Raw genomic sequence first — 20,544 nt, 5'->3', positions numbered from 1 at the left:
CAACACTGGTTCAAAGACTACTAGATTTAGACTTGAGTTTCTCGTTCGGATGAACTGAAGAAGAAATATATATCAGAATTAAACATCACAGGTTCAAATATTACTAGAGTTAGACATGAGTTTCTTGTTCGGATGAACTGAAGACGAAATATATCAGAAATGAACATCACATGTTCAAAAATTAGTAGAGTTAGACCTGAGTTTCTCGTTCGGATGAACTGAAGACGAAATATATGAGAATTGAACATCACAGGTTCAGAGATTACTAGCGTTAGACCTGAGTTTGTCGTTCGGATGAACTGGAAACAGAATATATCATACTTGAGCATCACAGGTTCAAAGATTACTAGAGTTAGACTTGAGTTTCTCATTTGGATGAACTGAAGACGAGATATATCAGAATTGAAAAATCATAGGTTCAAAGATTACTAGTGTTAGACCTGAGTTTCTCGTTCGGATGAAGTGAAAACAGAATATATCATATTTGAACATCACAGGTTCAAAGATTACTAGAGTTAGACTTGAGTTTCTCGTTTGGATGATCTGCAGACGAAATATATCGGATTCGAACATCACAGGTTCAAAGATTACTAGAGTAAAAATGACCAGACTACCCTTATCGGAAATAAGTAAAGTAAATATTACAGTTTAAGAAAATGACCATATTACCCTCATCGGAAATAAGTAAAGTAAATAGTACAAACAATGAAAATGACCATATTACCCTTATTAGAAATTAGTGCAATAAATATCATGGAGGTAGTGAAAATGACCATACTACCCTTATCGGAAATAAGTGAAATAATTATTACAAATTGTGAAAATGACCATATTACCCTTACTAGAAATAAGTTAACAAATATCACAGAGACAGTGAAAATGACCAAACTACCCTTATCAAAAATAAGTAAAGTAAATATTATAGACTGTGAAAATGACTATTTTACCCTTACTGGAAGTAAATGCAATAAATATTATGAAGACTGTCAAAATGACCAAACTACCCTTATTAGAAATAAGTGCAGTAAATATCACACAGACGGTGAAAATGACTATACTGCCCTTACTGGAAATTAGTGAAATAAATATTATGGAGACTGTGAAAATAACCAGACTACCCTTATCAAAATAACTAAAGTAAATATTACAGAATGTGAAAATGATTATTTCACCCTTACTGAAAATAAGTGCAATAAATTTTATGGAGACTGTCAAAATGACCAAAGTATCCTTACTGGAAATAAGTGCAATAAATATCACACAGACGGTGAAAATGACCATACTACCCTTACTGAAAATTAGTGAAATAAGTATTATGGAGACTGTGAAAATGACCAGACTACCCTTATCAAAATAAGTAAAGTAAATATTACAGAATGTGAAAATGACTATTTTACCCTTACTGGAAATAAGTGCAATAAATATTATGAAGACTGTCAAAATGACCAGACTATCCTTATCGGAAATAAGTAAAGTGAATATGACAGACAGTGAAAATGACCATACTACCCTTACTGGAAATAAGTGCAATAAATATTATGGAGACTTGCATTAAAGGTAATATGGTAATACGGTAGTTTGGTCATTAAGGGTAACAATCTCCATAATATTTATTCCACTAATTTCCATCAAGGGTAATATGGTAATTTTCATAGTTTGTAATATTTAATTTACTTATTTCCGACAAGGATAGTTTGGTCATTTTCACAGTCTCCTTAACATTTATTAACCTTATTTCCAGTAAGGGTACAATGGGCATTTTCACATACTGTAATATTTACTTGACTTATTGTTGATAAGGGCAGTTTGGTCATTTTATAGTCTCCATGATGTTTATTGCATTAATTTATAGTTAGGGTAATATGGTCATTTTCACAGTCTGAAATATCATCTTTACTTATTTTTAATAAGGGTAGTCTGGTCATTTTCACACTCTCAATAATATTTATTGCACTAATTTCCAGTAACTGTAATATTGTCATTTTTACAGTCTGTAATATTTACTTTACTTATTTCCAATAAGGGTAGTCTGGTCATTTTCACAGTCTCCATAATATTTATTGCATATGTTTCCAATAAGGGTAAAGTGGTCATTTTCATTGTCTGTAATATTTACTTTACTTATTTTTGATAAGGGTAGTTTGGTAATTTTATAGTCTCCATGATAATTATTGCACTTATTTCCAGTAAGGGTAATATGGTCATTTTCAGTCTGTAATATTTACTTTACTTATTTTTGATAAGGGTAGTTTGGTCATTTTCATAGTCTCCATGATATTTATTGCATTTATTTCCAGTAAGGGTAATATGGTCATTTTCATAGTCTGTAATATTTACTTTACTAAATTCTGATAAGGGTAGTCTGGTCATTTTCATAGTCTCCAGAATATGTATTACACTTATTTCCAGTAATGGTAAAATAGACATTTTCAGAGTATGTAATATTTACTTTACTTATTTTTGATTAGGGTAGTTTGGTCATTTTCATGATATTTATTGCACTTATTTCTAGTAAGGGTAATATAGTCATTTTCATAGTCTCCATGATATTTATTGCACTTATTTCTAGTAAGGGTAATATGGTCATTTTCAAAATGTGTAATATTTCCTTTACTTATTTCCGATAAGGGTAGTCTGGTCATTTTCACAGTCTCCATAATATTTATTGCACTTATTTCCAGTAAGGGTAAAATAGTCATTTTTCACATTCTGTAATATTTACTTTACTTATTTCTTATAAGGGTTGTACGGTTATTTTCACAGTCTGTAATATTTACTTTACTTATTTCCGATAAGGGTAGTCCGGTCATTTTCACATTTTCCATAATATTTATTGCACTAATTTCCATTAAGGGTAATATGGTCATTTTCATAGTCTGTAATATTTACTCCACTTATTTCTGATAAGGGTAGTCTGGTTATTTTCACATTCTGCATAATATTTTGTTGCACTTTTTTCCATTAAGGGTAATATTTTGTAATATTTACTTTACTTATTTCCGATAAGGGTAGTCTGGTCATTTTCACATTCTTCGGAATTTTTATTGCACTTATTCCGATAAGGGTAGTCTGGTAATTTTCACCGTCTTCGGAAGAAGCAGATATGTCAAAGTCAAATTTCTATAAAGTCATGACTTGTTGACTTGGTCTTAATCCTGTTTTCTAATATTAAGAAAATTAAAAAGAAAAAGAAAATTGTATTTTGATTTATAGAAATGAAATATAATTGTTAGTTTGTATAAATGTGGGAAAATTAGTGATAAGTAAAATTCAAAGTGTTATAATTTTGGGGTTGTTTTAGATGTGGTGAAATATTTGGGTGGAATCATCACTTTGAATTATAATTGTGATTGTCTGTAAAATTGTCAACAAATATTATTGTGACTAATAAAAGAATTTAATATTCTTAATTATTATCATGAATACAAAATTTAATAACAGTTATAACTGTTGCAGGACTTATCACAGGTGTATCTGTGACTGAAAAATAAACTGTGACAGGTTGCACTATTACAAAATCCTGGTTTTGGTGTAGTGTATTATTGTCCCATACGATGTCAAAAGTTATCTCTTTCATATGTCGATATGCAAGTATTGATACAAGATCGATGAACTTTTGACAAACAAAAGTTAAGCCTATTATGTCAATTCTTTGATGGAAGATAGGTTAAAATCTTTTGTATACAAAGATTATGTCTATTATATGTCGTTATACAAATAGTGATGAAGATAAAATGAATCTTTGTATATTCCGCAGTACTGATCTTTCATGATCTATATTTTATGTATATACTGTGCGGCTCCATAAGTATTATTATGTGAGCATTTCCGACTAGACTAATCATAGATTCGTTTGTGATTAATTTGTTTGTGTATTCCGATTAAATTAATCATGGGTTCTCTTGTGATTAGTTTGACTGAGAATTTTTGGATACAAAATCATTTTCTTATGGTTTTTTGGTATCCAAAGAAATCCTTCTTTTCATGTAAAACTAAGGTCGCTCTTGTTGTTCTTTCGGGAATGACATCAAATGGGGGAGAGTTCTTTTGAACTTGCGCTTAATTTCCATATCTTTGTGGGGAGTGCGGCTGTGGAATATTTTAGGGGTTATCTTGTATCTTTATAAACTCCTTGATGAATGCATTTAGCTTCGGCTATATGATTGCATCTAAACTGTTAGGGGATTGCTCGGTCGAACTTGCATGCGTTGCTATCTCAAGCATATTTGTCAATATTAGTGATCAAAACTATAAGTCTTGATTTCTAATCTATTATATCTAAGTCTCGGAGTAGGATATGAAGTGTAGTTGAGTTCAAGGACTTCATGGCGATTCATCATACAAGTAGAAGAACTACTCAAGGAACCGGTGGAACTTCTCGACAAAAAGGTATGTGAAGACTTGAACTTATCTGTCACTCAAAAGTCTATCTACTCTATCCCCTACTTCTTGAGATAAAAATTCGTATGCTATATATATCGACTTCGAGTATACACATTTGGTATTTCGAGCCGAGTATACCTCGCCTATCTATATCTCGAAATATGTGTTGGTAAGGTTTTTGCTTCGACCAAGTTTATCTTTACCTAGTGACGAAAGTCATGATATGTTTCAATCATCTTGAAAATTGCTTTGACAAGAAATGGTGTAGCAACTACATAACGTCCTCTAAGAATGTTTCAATGATTGGAATGAGAGTTTAGATTACATAACCAATGATGGACATAAGCATTGTTGTGGAAACACATTTATGTATAAGTCCTATTTCTTGAACCAAAGTTTGCAAACTTTGTTGATCAAGAGAAACCGGAAGAATGGCTTGTTGCCAGTCCGCGAACTCAGTCCGCGAACTGCCGAAGTTCTCAAACCCGAGAATTTCTGATGGAGTTGATAAACTACTTGCATGAGCTAAGTCCGTGAACCCAGTCCGCGAACCGACGGAAGGTCTCTTGCCGAGATTTTCTGCTGGAGTTTGTAAACTCTGCCGGTTGCTTAAGTCCGCGAACCTAGTGTGCGAACTTAAGAAGGTTATATATCTGAAGATGATTTCTGAACTTAAACTTTAAAAAGACTAAGGAATGCAGTTTGCAAACCGTGGCTATAAAAGTTCATGAACCGATTCAAGTGAATCAAATCATCTTTGCTTCAATTGTGTCTTGTGTAGTTACATAAGATTTCCTTGCAATTGAACAAATCTCTAACTAGTTCATTTGAGTCATTTTAACTAGTTATGGTAAAGAAGAACATGGTTGATATGAAATGCTCATATGGCTAAGCTTTTGGTTAACTATTGTTGAACCAACAATGTACACGTTTGGGTACGGTTAACAAACCTAGAAGCGTGCAGTTCATTTGTGTATAACAAGCTAAGTTTTCGATCTAACGGTTGAGAAATATTAGCTTGAATCTAAATCAGGTTTTCATCTAACGGTTAATATTGATTACTTTGTTACCAAGGCAAAACCCTGATTTGAAAGACTATATAAAAGAGACATCTAGTATTGTGCAAAACTAATCCCCACACCTTACGTGTGATACTAGTTTGCGTACTAGAGTCGGTTCTCCTTTAACCTTTGGTTTTCTTCTTCTAAAACCAGGTTAAAGACTTAAAGACTTCATTGGGATTGTGAAGCCAGACCGATACTACTTTTATCGTAGTTGTGTGATATGATCTTGCATCTTCATCGTACGAGTACAATCAGATTGATTGGCTTGAGATTTGATATCTCCGATAGGCAAGATATAAAAAGTAATCACAAACATATTCGTCTCATTGTTTGTGATTCCACAACATCTTTCTTCGCTAACATACGATTAAGATTGTTGTGAAGTGATTGATTAATCTAGGTTGTTGTTCGGGAATATAAGACCGGATTATCAATTGGTTCCTGTTCACTTTGATTATTATCAAAAGACGGAACAAAAACTTTAGGGTTTTTCTGTGGGAGACAGATTGATCCTTTGATAGACTTGTCTGTGTGAGACAGATTTGTTTATTGTCAAAGCCTGCGATTTTGGGTCGTAGCAACTCTTAGTTGTGGGTGAGATCAACTAAGGGAATCAAGTGCGCAGTATCCTACTGGGATCAGAGGCGTAGGGAGTACAACTGTACCTTGGATCAGTGGGAGACTGATTAGGGTTCAAATACAGTCCAGTCCGAAGTTAGCTTGGAGTAGGCTAGTGTCTGTAGCGGCTTAATACAGTGTGTGTTCAATCTGGACTAGGTCCCGGGATTTTCATGCATTTGCGGTTTCCTCGTTAACAAAATTTCTGGTGTCTGTGTTATTTCAATTTCCGCATTATATTGTTTTATCTTTATAATTGAAATAATACAGGTAGTGCGTTAGATCAATCAATTGGAGAATCCGACCTAACAGTTGTTGATTGACACTTGGATATTGGTCTTTGGTACCATCAAAGTTATTCCTTGTATTTGATTAGTACTCGCAGTTTCTGTTTGAGGAAATCAAATCAAGAGAGAGATATAAACTCGTTGATATACTTTTAATTGATTGAGTCTTGTTGATTCTCTTAAAAGTATATTCGAGTTTGTCCATACAGATTGCTAAGCGAAATATTGGGTGGTGTTGTTAGACCCCCGCTTTTTCAATTTGTATCAGAGCAGGCAAACATGTTTAAGACCTCAAAAGTCTGTGTTTGTAGCGATCTGACTATATGGACCATAAAGTCTCAATTGACGCCTCACCAGGTTTAAAAACCAAACGTAGAAAAAAGTCTGATAAACTGGTTACTCTTCAAAAAGGGTTGGATGAAAAAATCCGGATCAACTCTGGTCTTGTTGCAGAAATTGCAAATCTTAAGGATTTGATATCTTGTGAAAGTCCCTTGATGAATCTGAGTAACTCCAGTTTTTCCTCCTTAAAGAATAGTCGTAAATCAGATGGTAATCAACGACCAGTTGTTATGAAAACTGATATGACTAGGAACCACTCAGACAAACTTGAAATTCTTGGCACATGTTGGTGTTGTGATTATTCCGATCACCGTCAACAAGTCAGTATGTCGTTTCAAAGGAGCCTAAATGTTGCAAGTGATCTTTGTAATAAAGCTAAACAACTTTTTGATACTCAGAAAGGACATACAAAACTAGTAGGAAACTCTAAACAGAGAAGTACTAATAGTATGGGTGCCTTTGCTTTAAGATCTACGTCTCCCTTCCAATGGTTTCTTGATAGTGGATGTAGTAGACATATGACAGGCGATGTCACATGGTTTGTTTCGTTTATTGACTATGAAGGAGGTCATGTAACGTTCGGAGATGGGAGTTGTTGCTACATCAGCAAGAAGGGAACGATCAAACTGCCCGGTGTTCCAGAAATCCATGATGTAGTATACGTAAAAGGTATGACTGCTAATCTTCTTTCTATTAGTCAAATCTGTGACAAAGGCCATCGAGTTGTCTTCAATGCAAACGGATGTGACATTGTAGACAAAACCGGGAAAGTAATTTTTCATGGAACTCGTGGTAAAAACAACTGTTATCTTCTCGATACTCAGTTCAGTAACCGTTGCAATTGACTAATGTGGAATATACACATCTTTGGCATGAGTGTTTTGGTCGCATCAATTATCGTCTTCAAACTAAGATCATTAACAAAGAACTTGTTAGAGGCATTCCCAAAATTAATGCAAAGATTGAAGGTGTATGTGGTGCCTGTCAAAAGGGTAAACAAACGAAGGTCCACCACAAATCATCTAGAGATATTCTCACTAAAGCTCCACTTGATTCAATTCATATGGATCTCTTCGGACCAATTCAACAACCCACTATTGCTGGTAAGAAGTATGCTTTAGTTATGGTAGATGATTACTCCAGATTCACTTGGGTTGCATTCCTATCTCATAAGAATGAAACTCTTAGTGAATTCAAGATTATTGTTAAAAGGATCCAGAACGAACAAGGTCGCAAGCTAAAGAAAACTAGAAGCGATCGTGGAACTGAATTCAAAGACACCAAAGTATTTGAATTCTGTGACGAACTGGGAATCATTCAACAATACTCACCACCTATTACTCCTCAAGCTAATGAAGTTGCTGAAAGAAAAAATAGGAATATTCAGGAAATGGCCAGGGTAATGCTCCATAACAAAAACTTACCATTAAAATTTTGGGGAGAAGCTGTTTTTACAACATGTTACTTGATCAACCGTGTGTATTTACGGTCTAAAACCCTTAACACTCCTTATGAGTTGTGGTATGGAAGGAAACCCAACCTACAATATCTCAGGGTGTTTGGAAGTAAGTGTTATATTCTGAAAGATCGAGAACAGAAAGGGAAATTCGACACCAAAAGTGATGAAGGTATCTTTCTTGGCTATGCTTCTGATAGTCGTGGTTTTCGAGTATTTAATCTCATAACACAAGTCGTGATAGAATCTGCAAATGTTATCATCAACGACATTAGTAACTTTCGTCATGATAATCCTCCTGTTGAGTTGCCTCTAACCGAGACAATTGAGAAAGTCAAAGAAATTCCAGAATCAGTTGAAGTTATCCCAACGGTTACTGATCCTGACATTTCTAATGACGAGGAGAAGAGCACTGATCAAGCCATTCCTGACGAACAAGAACGTGTCCCTCCACGACATCTCTGGGTACAAAGGAATCATGATCCCAACAGTATTATTTGAGGAACAGATTCTACAGCCAAAACAAGAGGAACTTCAAAATATGTGCAATTTTGGTTGTTATCTTTCACTAGTAGAACCAAGGAATATTGATGAAGATCTGAACGATCCCTTTTGGGTGAATGTGATGCATGAAGAGTTAAATCAATTTCAAAGACAAGATGTGTGGGAACTTGTACCTTGTCCCTCCAATATCAATATTGTTGGTACCAAATGGATATTCAAGAATAAGTCTGATGAATTTAGCACGATTGTCAGAAACAAATCTATACTTGTCGCTCAAGGATATTCACAGATTGAAGGGATTGACTTTGATGAGACCTTTGCTCTTGTGGCACGTCTTGAGTCCATTCGTCTCTTGTTAGCTCATGCTTGTTTTCTTAAGGTTAAGCTGTTTCAAATGGATATAAAATCCGCGTTCCTATACGGAATTTTAAAGGAAGAAGTCTATGTCGCTCAACCTAAGGGGTTTGAAAATCCTGAATTCCCAGATCATGTGCTAAATCTCAAAAAGGCATTGTATGGGTTGAAACAAGCACTTAGAGCCTAGTTTAAAAAACTTACTACTTCTCTCATCAGAAAAGGTTTTTCAAGAGGCGGAGCTGATAAAACTTTGTTTACCAAAGGGAGTGGGAAAGATGTGGTTATTGCTCAAATCTATGTAGATGATATCATCTATGGATCAACTTCTGAAAAATTTGCAAAGGACTTCCAAGTCTCTCTTGCTAAGGAATTTGAAATGAGCAATGTTGGTGAATTAAAATTCTTCTTAGGATTACAAATTCAATAATATAAGGATGGAATTTACTTATCCCAAGAGAAGTATGCTCGAGCCCTTGTGACAAGGTTCGGTCTGGATAAGTCTTCCCCAAGATTAACACATATGCCCACTACTAGTAAACTACATAGAGATGAGAAAGGACCAAAAGTGGATCAAAAGTTGTATCGATCTATTATTGGTAGCCTTTTGTGTCTTACAGCTACTAGACCTAATATTTCCTTCAGTGTTGGTTGTTGTGCCAGGTTTCAGGCAAATCCAAAGGAATCTCATCTTGCAGCTGCAAAAAGGATCGTTAGATATATTAATCACACTGCCGGGTATGGTTTATCTTACACTTTTGATACTAACACTGATCTATCTGCTTATTCATATGCTGATTGGGAAGGATGTGTAAAAGACATAAAAAGTACATCAGGGGGTTTCTACTATGTAGGACTGAATCTTTTAGCTTGGCATAGCAAGAAGCAAAATTCTCAATCCCTGTCTACATGTGAGGCAGAATATATTGCTGCTGGATCATGCTGTACTCAACTCCTATAGATGAAACAAATGCTAGCTGACTATGGAGTTGATACTGGAATAATGAAGATCTTTTGTGATAACTCTAGTGCGATTCGAATCACTGAGAATCCCGTTGAGCACTCAAGAACAAAGCACATTGACATAAGGTACCATTTTATTCGTGATCTCTATGAAAATGGTATCATAAGTATGGAATTTGTGCCTTCCGAACAACAATTGGCTGATATTCTTACCAAACCATTAGACACTGCTACGTTTCAACACTTGCGGCAGTCTATTGGTGTTGTTCTGGTTCATTAAAACGTTTCTATAACTCTTGCCCCTATGCTTGTCTCTATATTTTGGGCAATTGAGTTTGAAACTCCAGTAGGTTTACTCTAGTTCAGTTTCTGTAGAGTTGTCTTTGTCTTGTTAGTGTCATTTTTGTTTCAAAATCCTTCTTTTCTTTTGAAATTAAGGTCGCCCATGTTGTTCTTTCGGGAATTACATCAAATGGGGGAGAGTTATTTTGAACTTGTGCTTAATGGTCATATCTTGAGGGGTGTGCAGCTGTGGAATTTTAGAGGGGTTATCTTGTATCTTTAAACTCCTTGATGAATTCTATTAGCTTCGACTATATGATTGCATCTAAATAATATGATGTGTGTTCTTTCTTTTTAGTCATGAAATGTCTCTTACGGAAATTTCATTATGATCCCGTTCTTGTACCTTTGCCAATTTTATTGACAAAAAGGTGGAGAATTAATATGTAGTTCACACTAAAAATACATATGGTCTTCGGGTCATTATGTACGGGGGAGTGATTTCCATGTGAGATGGAGTATTGACTAAGGGGGAGTGATACATATCACCATAGTATTATTGTTGAAGTTGTGATACAATTGAACTTTGACGCTGTGTAATAATACTATGACACTGTATAACAATGATCGAGACCGATGCTTTCTCATTGTTATAGCTACGGATCTTCAACAGCGGTGATGCTAAACTTACAACCTCTGGGATCATTGGAGTACTTGAAAGTGATGAAGATTTCGAGGAATGTTGAAGATTAGACATGTGGAATGGGAGCTACTTAATTTTCTTTATCTTTTTGGTATTCCATATGTATTGATAGTTTTGTCACTAAAATTGACAAAGGGGGAGATTGTTAGAGCATTGCTCGGTCGAACTCGCATGCGTTGCTATCTCAAGCATGTTTGTCAATATTAGTGATCAAAACTATAAGTCTTGATTTCTAGTCTATTATAGCTAAGTCTCGGACTAGGATAGAAAGTGTAGTTGAGCTCAAGGAATTCATGGCGATTCATCATACAAGTAGAATAACTACTCTCAAGGAACCGGTGAAACTTCTCGACAAAAAGGTATGTGAAGACTTGAACTTATCTGTCACTCAAAAGCCTATCTAATCTATCTCCTACTTCTTGAGATAAAAAGTCGTATGCTATATATATAGACTTAGATTATACACATTTGGTATTTCGAGCCGAGTATACCTCGCATATCTATATCTCGAAATATGTGTTGGTAAGTTTTTCGCTTCGACCAAGTTTATCTTTACCTAGTAACGAAAGTCATGATATGTTTCAATCATCTTGAAAATTGCTTTGACGAAAAATGGTGTAACAACTATATAACGTCCTCTAAGAATATTTCAATGATTGGAATGAGAGTTTAGATTACATAACCAATGATGGACATAAGCATTGTTGTGGAAACACATTTATGTATAAGTCCTATTCCTTGAGCCAAAGTTTGCGAACTTTGTTGATCAAGAGAAACCAGAAGAATGGCTTGTTGCCAAGTCCGCGAACTTAGTCCGCGAACTGCCTAAGATCTCAAACCCGAGAATTTCTGCTGGAGTCGACAAACTACTTGCGTGAGCTAAGTCCGCGAACCCAGTCCGTGAACCGGCGGAAGGTCTCTTGCCGATATTTTCTGCTGGAGTTTGTAAACTCCGCCGGTTGATTAAGTCCGCGAACCTAGTGTGCGAACTTAAGAAGGTTATATATTTGAAGATGATTTCTGAACTTAAACTTTAAAAAGACTAAGGAATGCAGTTTGCAAAACGTGGCTATAAAAGTTCATGAACCGATTCAAGTGAATCAAATCATCTTTGCTTCAATTGTGTCTTGTGTAGTTACATAAGATTTCCTTGCAATTGAACAACTCTCTAACTAGTTCATTTGAGTCATTTGAACTAGTTATGGTGAAGAAGAACATGGTTGATATGAAATGCTCATATGGCTAACCTTTTGATTAACTATGGTTGAACCAACAATGTACACGTTTGGGTACGGTTAACAAACCTAGAAGCGTGCAGTTCATTTGTGTATAACAAGCTAAGTTTTCGATCTAACGGTTGAGAAATATTAGCTTGAATCTAAATCAGGTTTTCATCTAATGGTGAATATTGGTTGCTTTGTTACCAAGGCAAACCCTGATTTAAAAGACTATATAAAGGAGACATCTAGTATTGTGCGAAACTAATCCCCACACCTTACGTGTGATACTAGTTTGCGCACTAGACTCGGTTCTCCTTTAACCTTTGGTTTTCTTCTTCTAAAACCAGGTTAACGACTTAAACACTTCATTGGGATTGTGAAGCCAGACCGATACTACTTTTATCGTAGTTGTGTGATCTGATCTTGCATCTTCTATCGTACGAGTACAATCAGATTGATTGGCTTGAGATTTGATATCTCCGATAGGAAAGATATAAAAAGTAATCACAAACATCTTCGTCTCATTGTTTGTGATTCCACAACATCTTGTTTCGCTACCATACGATTAAGATTGTTGTGAGGTGATTGATTAATCTAGGTTGTTCTTCGGGAATATAAGACCGGATTATCAATTGGTTCCTGTTCACCTTGATTATTATCAAAATACATAACAAAAATTTTAGGGTTTTTCTGTGGGAGACAGATTGATCCTTTGTTAGACTTGTCCGTGTGAGACAGATTTGTTTATTGTCAAAGCCTGCGATTTTGGGTCGTAGCAACTCTTAGTTGTGGGTGAGATCAGCTAAGGGAATCAAGTGCGCAGTATCCTGCTGGGATCAGAGGCGTAGGAGTACAACTGTACCTTGGATCAGTGGGAGACTGACTGGGGTTCAACTACAGTCCAGTCCGAAGTTAGCTTGGAGTAGGCTAGTGTCTGTAGCGGCTTAATACAGTGTGTGTTCAATCTGTACTAGGTCCCGGGGTTTTCCTGCATTTGCGGTTTCCTCGTTAACAAAATTTCTGGTGTCTGTGTTATTTCAATTTCCGCATTATATTGTTTTATCTTTATAATTGAAATAATACAGGTTGTGCGTTAGATCAATCAATTGGAGAATCCGACCTAACGGTTCTTGATTGATATTGATTGACACTTGGATATTGGTCTTTGGTACCATCCAAGTTATTCCTTGTATTTGATTAGTACTCGCAGTTTCTGTTTGAGGAAATCAAATCAAGAGAGAGATATAAACTCGTTGATATACCTTTAGTTGATTGAGTCTTGTTGATTCTCTTAAAAGTATATTCGAGTTTGTCCATACAGATTGCTAAGCGAAATATTGGGTGGTGTTGTTAGACCCCCTCTTTTTCATAAACAAGTTGATATGTACTTTTCTTTGGTCTTGAAGCATCTCCATGGAAATTTCATTAGGATCCCGTTTTCGTACCTTTGCCAATTTTATTGACAAAAAGTGTTAGAGCACTGTTCGGTCGAACTCGCATGCGTTGCTATCTCAAGCATGTTTGTCAAGTTTAGGTGTCAAAACTATATGTATTGATTTCTAGACTACTTATAACTAAGTCTCGGTTTAGGACAGATTAGTGTAGTTGAGCTCCAGACTCCATGGCGATCATTTTACGAAGACGAAAAACTACTCGAGGAACTAGTGGAACTTCATCCGACTAAAAGTTATGTGGAGACTTGAACTTATCTATCATTCAAAAGTATATCTCTCTATATCCTACTCTTGAGACAAAGTCGTATAAGTATGATAATTTTCATACATACACATTTGCTATTTCGAGCAGAGTTTACTCGCCTATCTTTTACTCGAAATACGTGTTGGTAAGTTTTCGCTTTAACCACTTTTCATCTTTATCCGTGACGAAAGTCATGATGACGTTTCAATCTTGAAAATATCTTTGATGACGATAGTCGTGAATAAAGATTGTTATGACATTATAGAAGAATGATTCAATGATTGAAATGTAGAGTTGAGATTATGTAACCAACTACAGATATAAGCATATATAGTGTGTTCGAAAATTAGTGTATAAATCCATGTGCCGGAAACCAATTTTGTGCACTTGTGCATGCGACATTGGTAAAGGAGACAGGTTGGGTACGCGTACTGGCGGAAGTTTTCGACCGAAAACTTCTGCCGGAGTTTGTAGTTTACAAACTGGAAAACCAGTCACCTTAGGTACGCGTACCCGTACGCATACTCATGGAAGTTTTCTAACCGAAAATTTCTGTTGAGTTTCCAAACTCAAATCCGGTAGCTAAGGTACGCATACCCGTACGCGTACCCAAGCTGGTTATTTCTCAAATCGGAAGTTCATGAACTTAAAACAATAAATGCAATCTTTCAAACCGTGGCTATATTGTTCATGAATTGATTCAAGTGAATCAAACCGATTTTGTTTCAATTGTGTCTATTCATAAATAACTAAGCAATTGAACAACTCTTAAACTAGTTCTTATGAGTCATTTTAACTAGTTATGAGAAAGATGAATACGGTTAATATGAAAGTGCTCATATGGCTAACCATTGGTTAACTATTTGTGAACCAACTAAGTGGACACCTTTAGTACGGCTACTCAAACCTAAATGAAATACATTTCATTTGTGTGTGACAAGCTAAGTTTCGATCTAACGGTTGAAAGATATTAGCTTGGTTAAATCAGGTTTTCATCTAACGATGAATATTGAATGCTTTGTTACCAAGGTAACTTGGATTGCAAACCCTGATTTGAAAACTATATAAAGGAGACATCTAGCAATTGGAAAAACTAATTTCCACACCTCATGTGTGATACTAGTTAGTTTGCTAGAGTCCATTCTCCTTTAACCTTAGGTTTCTTCCCGAGACCCTATAGGTTAACGACTGAAAGACTTAATTGGGATTGTGAAGCCAGACGAAACTACTTCTCTTGTAGTTGAGCGATCTGATCTTGCCATTTTTTATCGTACGAGTTCAATTGAATAATTGACTTGAGATTATATCTCCGATAGGGCAAGATAAAAAGAAATCACAAACATCTTCGTCTCATCGTTTGTGATTCCGCAACATCTTGTTTCGCTACCATACGATTAAGATTGTTGCGAGGTGATTGTTAATACTAGGCTGTTCTTCGGGAATATAAGTCCGGATTATCAATTAGTTCCTGATCACCTTGATTTATCAAAAGGTGGAACAAAAACTCATAGATTTATCTATGGGAGGTAGATTTATCTATTATCATAGACTTTTCTGTGTGATACAGATTTGTTTATTAAAGTCTTCAACTTTGGGTCGTAGAAACTCTTGGTTGTGGGTGAGATCAGCTAAGGGAATCAAGTGAGTAGTAACCTGCTGGGATCAGAGGCGTAAGGAGCGCAACTGTACCTTGAATCATTGTGATATTGATTAGGGTTCAACTACATTCCAGACTGAAGTTAGTTTGTAGTAGGATAGTGTCTGTAGCGGCTTAATACAGTGTGGTTTTCAATCTGGACTAGGTCCCGGGATTTTTCTGCATTTGCGGTTTCCTTGTTAACGAAATTTCTGGTGTTTGTGTTATTTCTATTCCGCATTATATTTTGTTATATAATTGAAATATCACAGGTTGTGCGTTGTATTGATCAGTTGTGAAATCCAAACTTTGGTTGTTGATTGGAAATTGATTGATCCTTGGATATTGGTCTTTGGTACCATCCAAGTTTATATCTCTTGTATTTAATAAAGACTCGCAGATTTCTATTTGCTTGAGTATAGATTAAATCAAGAGATCGAGATATTAACTCCTTGATATACTTTTTATTAAAGATTGAGTCTGACTGTCTAGTTGATTCTCTTAAAAGTATATTAGAGTTAGTCCATACAGATTGCTAATCGAAATATTGGATGAGGTTGTTAGACCCTCGCTTTTTCAAAAAGGGGGAGAATTAATATGTAGTTCACACTACAAATACATATGGTTTCCGTGTTTTACGGATCATTATGTAAGGGGGAGTGGTTTTCATGTTGAGATGAAAGTATTGACTAAGGGGGAGTGATACATATCACCATAGTATTGTTGTCGAAGTTGTGATATAAGAACTTTGATACTGTGTAATAATACTATGACATTGTATAACAATGATCGAGGGATTTTGTTTTCTCATTGTTATGGCTACAGATCTTCAACAACTATGATGCTGAATTGAACATCTATAGAATCATGGGAGTACTTGGAAAAGACGAAGTTTTCGAGTAATGTTGAAGCACCAAGGAGATCAAGCATGTGGACGAGAAGCTACAAAGTTTTATTTATTTTGTAATCCATATGTATTGATAGTTTTTCCACTAAAATTGACAAAGGAGGAGATTGTTAGAGCATTTCTCGTCGAACTCGCGTGCGTTGCTATCTCAAGCATGTTTGTCAAGTAGTTGTAAAAACTATATGTCTTGATTTCTAGACTACTTATAACCAAGTCTCGTTTTAGGATAGTTTAGTGTAGTTGAGCTCCAGATTCCATGGCGGTCATCTTACAAAGACGAAGAACTACTCAAGGAACCAGTGGAACTTCATCCGACTAAAAGGTATGTGGAGACTTGAACTTATCTATCACTCAAAAGTCTATCTACTCTATCTCCTGCTCTTGAGACAAAGTCGTATAAGTATGATAGTTTTCATACATACACATTTGCTATTTCGAGCCGAGTTTACTCACCTATCTTTTTCTCGAAATATGTGTTGGTAAGCTTTCGCATTAACCAATATTCATCTTTACCCGTGACGAAAGTCATGATGACGTTTTAATCTTGAAAATAGCTTTGATGACGATAGTTGTGAATAACGAATGTTATAACACTATAGAAGAATGTTTCAATGATTTGAAATGTAGAGTTGATATTACGCAACCAACTATGGATATAAGCATATATAGTGTGTTCGCACATTAGTGTATAAATCCATGTGACGGAAACCAAGTGTGTGCATATGTGTGCATACGGTATTGGTGAAGGAGACAGGTTGAGTACGCGTACCAGCGGAAGTTTTCGAACCGAAAATTTCTACCGAGTTTGTAAACTCAAATCTGGTAGCTATGGTACGCGTACCCGTACACGTACCCAAGCTGGTTATTTCTCAAATCAGAAGTTCATGAACTTAAAACAATAAATTATAAGGAATGCAATCTTTCAAACCGTGGCTACATTGTTCATGAATTGATTCAAGTGAATCAAACCGATTTTGTTTCAATTATGTCTATTCATAAAGACCTAAGCAATTGAACGACTCCTAAACTAGTTCTTATGAGTCATTTTAACTAGTTATGAGAAAGAAGAATACGGTTAATATGAAAGTGCTCATATGGATAACCATTGGTTAACTATTTGTGAACCAACTACGTGGACACGTTTAGTACGGTTACTCAAACCTAAATGAAATACATTTCATTTGTGTGTGACAAGCTAAGTTTCGATCTAACGGTTGAAAGATATTAGCTTGGTTAAATAAGGTTTTTCATCTAACGGTGAATATTGAATGCTTTGTTACCAAGGTAACTTGGATTGCAAACCCTGATTTGAAAACTATATAAAGGAGACATCTAGCAACTGGAAAAACTATTCCCCACACCTCCTATGTGATACTAGTTGGTTTTGATAGAGTCGATTCTCCTTTAACCTTAGGTTTCTTCTCGAGACCCTGTAGGTTAACGACTGAAAGACTTCATTGGGATTGTGAAGCCAGACGAAACTACTTCTCTTGTAGTTGAGCATTCTGATCTTGCCATTTTCTATCGTACGATTTCAATTGAATAATTGACTTGAGATTATATCTCCGATAGGGCAAGATAAAAAGAAATCACAAACATCTTCGTCTCATCGTTTGTGATTCTACAATATCTAGTTTCGCTACCATATGATTTAAATTATTGTGAGGTGATTGATAATTCTAGGATGTTCTTCGGGAATTTAAGTCCGGGTTATCAAGTAGTTCTTGTTCACCTTGATTTTATCATAAGACGGAACAAAACTCAAAGGTTTATTTGTGGGAGACAGATTTATCTATTATCATATACTTTTCTGTGTGATACAGATTTGTTTATTAAAGTTTTCGACTTTGGGTCGTAGCAACTCTTGGTTGTGGGTGAGATCAGCTAAGGGAATCAAGTGCGTAGTATCCTGCTGGGATCAAAGACGTAAGGAGCGCAACTTTACCTTGAATCAGTGTGAGATTGATTAGGGTTCAACTACAGTCCAGACCGAAGTTAGTTTGTAGTAGGCTAGTGTCTGTAGCGGCTTAATACAGCGTGGCGTTCAATCTGGACTAGGTCCCGGGGTTTTTCTGCATTTAGGTTTCCTCGTTAACAAAATTTCTGGTGTCTGTGTTATTTCTATTCCGCATTATATTTTGTGAAAAAGCGGGGGTCTAACAACACCACCCAGTATTTCGCTTAGCAATCTGTATGGACTAACTCCGAAATACTTTGCTAGAGAATCAACTAGACAATCAGACTCAATCTAGATAAAAGTATCTCAAGGAGTTAATATCTCTCTCTTGATTTGATTTTTACTCAAGTTAAAAACAATAGCGAGTCTTTAGCAAATACAAGGAATAACTTGGACGGTACCAAAGACCAATGTCCAAGTGTTAATCAATAAAATCGACAATCACAAGGTCGGATCTCCAATTGATTAACCTTTAACGCATGATAGGTGTCTAAAACACCTAATTTTATATCTTGTATTTATACTTTCTTTGCTATTGTCTTTGTAAATTATGTATCTTATTTTTGCTTTCGAGTGTTATTAGGTGTTTTGGAGTCATACGGAGAAAAAGAAGAAGAAATCATCCAGGTTGAGTCAAAAAGGGCAAAATAATCATTTCGCAGGCTTAACACTGTTTGGAGCCAAAGCAAAGGTTAAAGGACGACCCTTTTAGAGGAGTGTTAAACAAAGATCAGTCGAGGCTAAGGGGATGCTAGCTGGGTGGTTCTACAGTTGGGTGTCTAAATCCCACCCAAATCATTACAAGTTTACAACCCTAATATTGAGAAGAATTGTTTCCTCTCAATCATTATTGACACCTGAACCTGAAATTGAGAAACAAAAGAAAGCAGCGCAGCTGCTGCTGAAATCGAGAGAGATTGGAAGGGACATAAGAGCAAAGATGATGTTCATAGCTCGTAGAGAGGAAGAATTAGCAAGACCTGTTGCTGGAATAAGAAATGATGAAGAAGGAGCAGTTGGAGTTAGGGTTTGCTGAAAATGGAGAAATTGAAGCTCTGTAATGAATTACTGAGTTGGGATTGAGCTCGATTTGAAACCAGAAGAAGGTATTGATGTTCCTGCTACAATTCGACAGAAAGGGAAGAGATTAGACGCGGGTTTGGTTTAACATCGAAAATGGGATTTGTTTGGTGGTTGTTCTTGAAGGGGTTGAGAGCATCAATCAGTGATGTCATGGCCGTAATTGATTAGGGTTTCAGTTAGTTTCTTGTTAAGGGAGTGATGGCAAGAAGGTTCAGGGTTTGATTTCATGTAATTTGAAGACAAGAAGAATCAGAGATGTTGTTGTTAAGGAGAGTTGATGAGCCATAGACAAACTCCGCTTGTAATACACACAAGGCGTTTGAGTGAATGCCTGAGTTACCAGGGAAGCTGAAGTTGTTGCAGCTGATTCTGCTAGTCATGGTTCAAGGGCCAAGTAGAAGGGGTGTGTTCGACAAAGCCAAGACTTGTGGGCTGTAAGTTGGTGGTGATGCTGTCAGGTTGAGTTGGAGTTAGATGGAAGAGTCTGTAATGAGTTGAGCTTGAGACAGCGTGTTTGATATTGAAGATGACATGGAGGTGATGCTCAGATTACAAGAATTGTGGTGGCTTAAGGCTGGGAAATGATTGCAGTTCAGATGGAACTGAGTAGAATGTTGCAGTGGTGATTGCAGGTGGATGGATGTTGAGCATATGGTTGTGACAATTGGTGGATCTAGACAGCTAAAATGAGTTCTGAGATAGAAGTTGTGAGCTGATGAGATGGAGGAATTGAATTGCAAAGGTGTTATGGACTGATGCACTGCAATGAGAATGAAGTGTATTAGATGTAAGCTAGGACATTACAATGGAAGCTTGATGAATTATGGGTCATTGGTGTTGCTATTGTGGGCTTGAGGATCTGGTGGTGCTGAGTTCAAATGGTGAAGTTGAACTGGAGTACAGTTGGCTGGGAACAACGATTGCAAAGCTGAGTATGGCTCAATGGTGAACAAGAAGGGTTAAGCTCATTCTTGAGCTGTGAAGTAACAGAGAAGGTGGTGGTTGCGGCTACAAATGGGTTATGCTGGTTGCAGGTGATGCAGGGTTACAGTGCAATGCTGTGAAGGGTGCAGAACCTCAATGACAA

Source organism: Papaver somniferum, chromosome 9, assembly GCF_003573695.1.
Source record: "Papaver somniferum cultivar HN1 chromosome 9, ASM357369v1, whole genome shotgun sequence".
Lineage (NCBI taxonomy): Eukaryota > Viridiplantae > Streptophyta > Magnoliopsida > Ranunculales > Papaveraceae > Papaver > Papaver somniferum.
Note: the sequence above shows the minus strand (reverse complement) of the source record.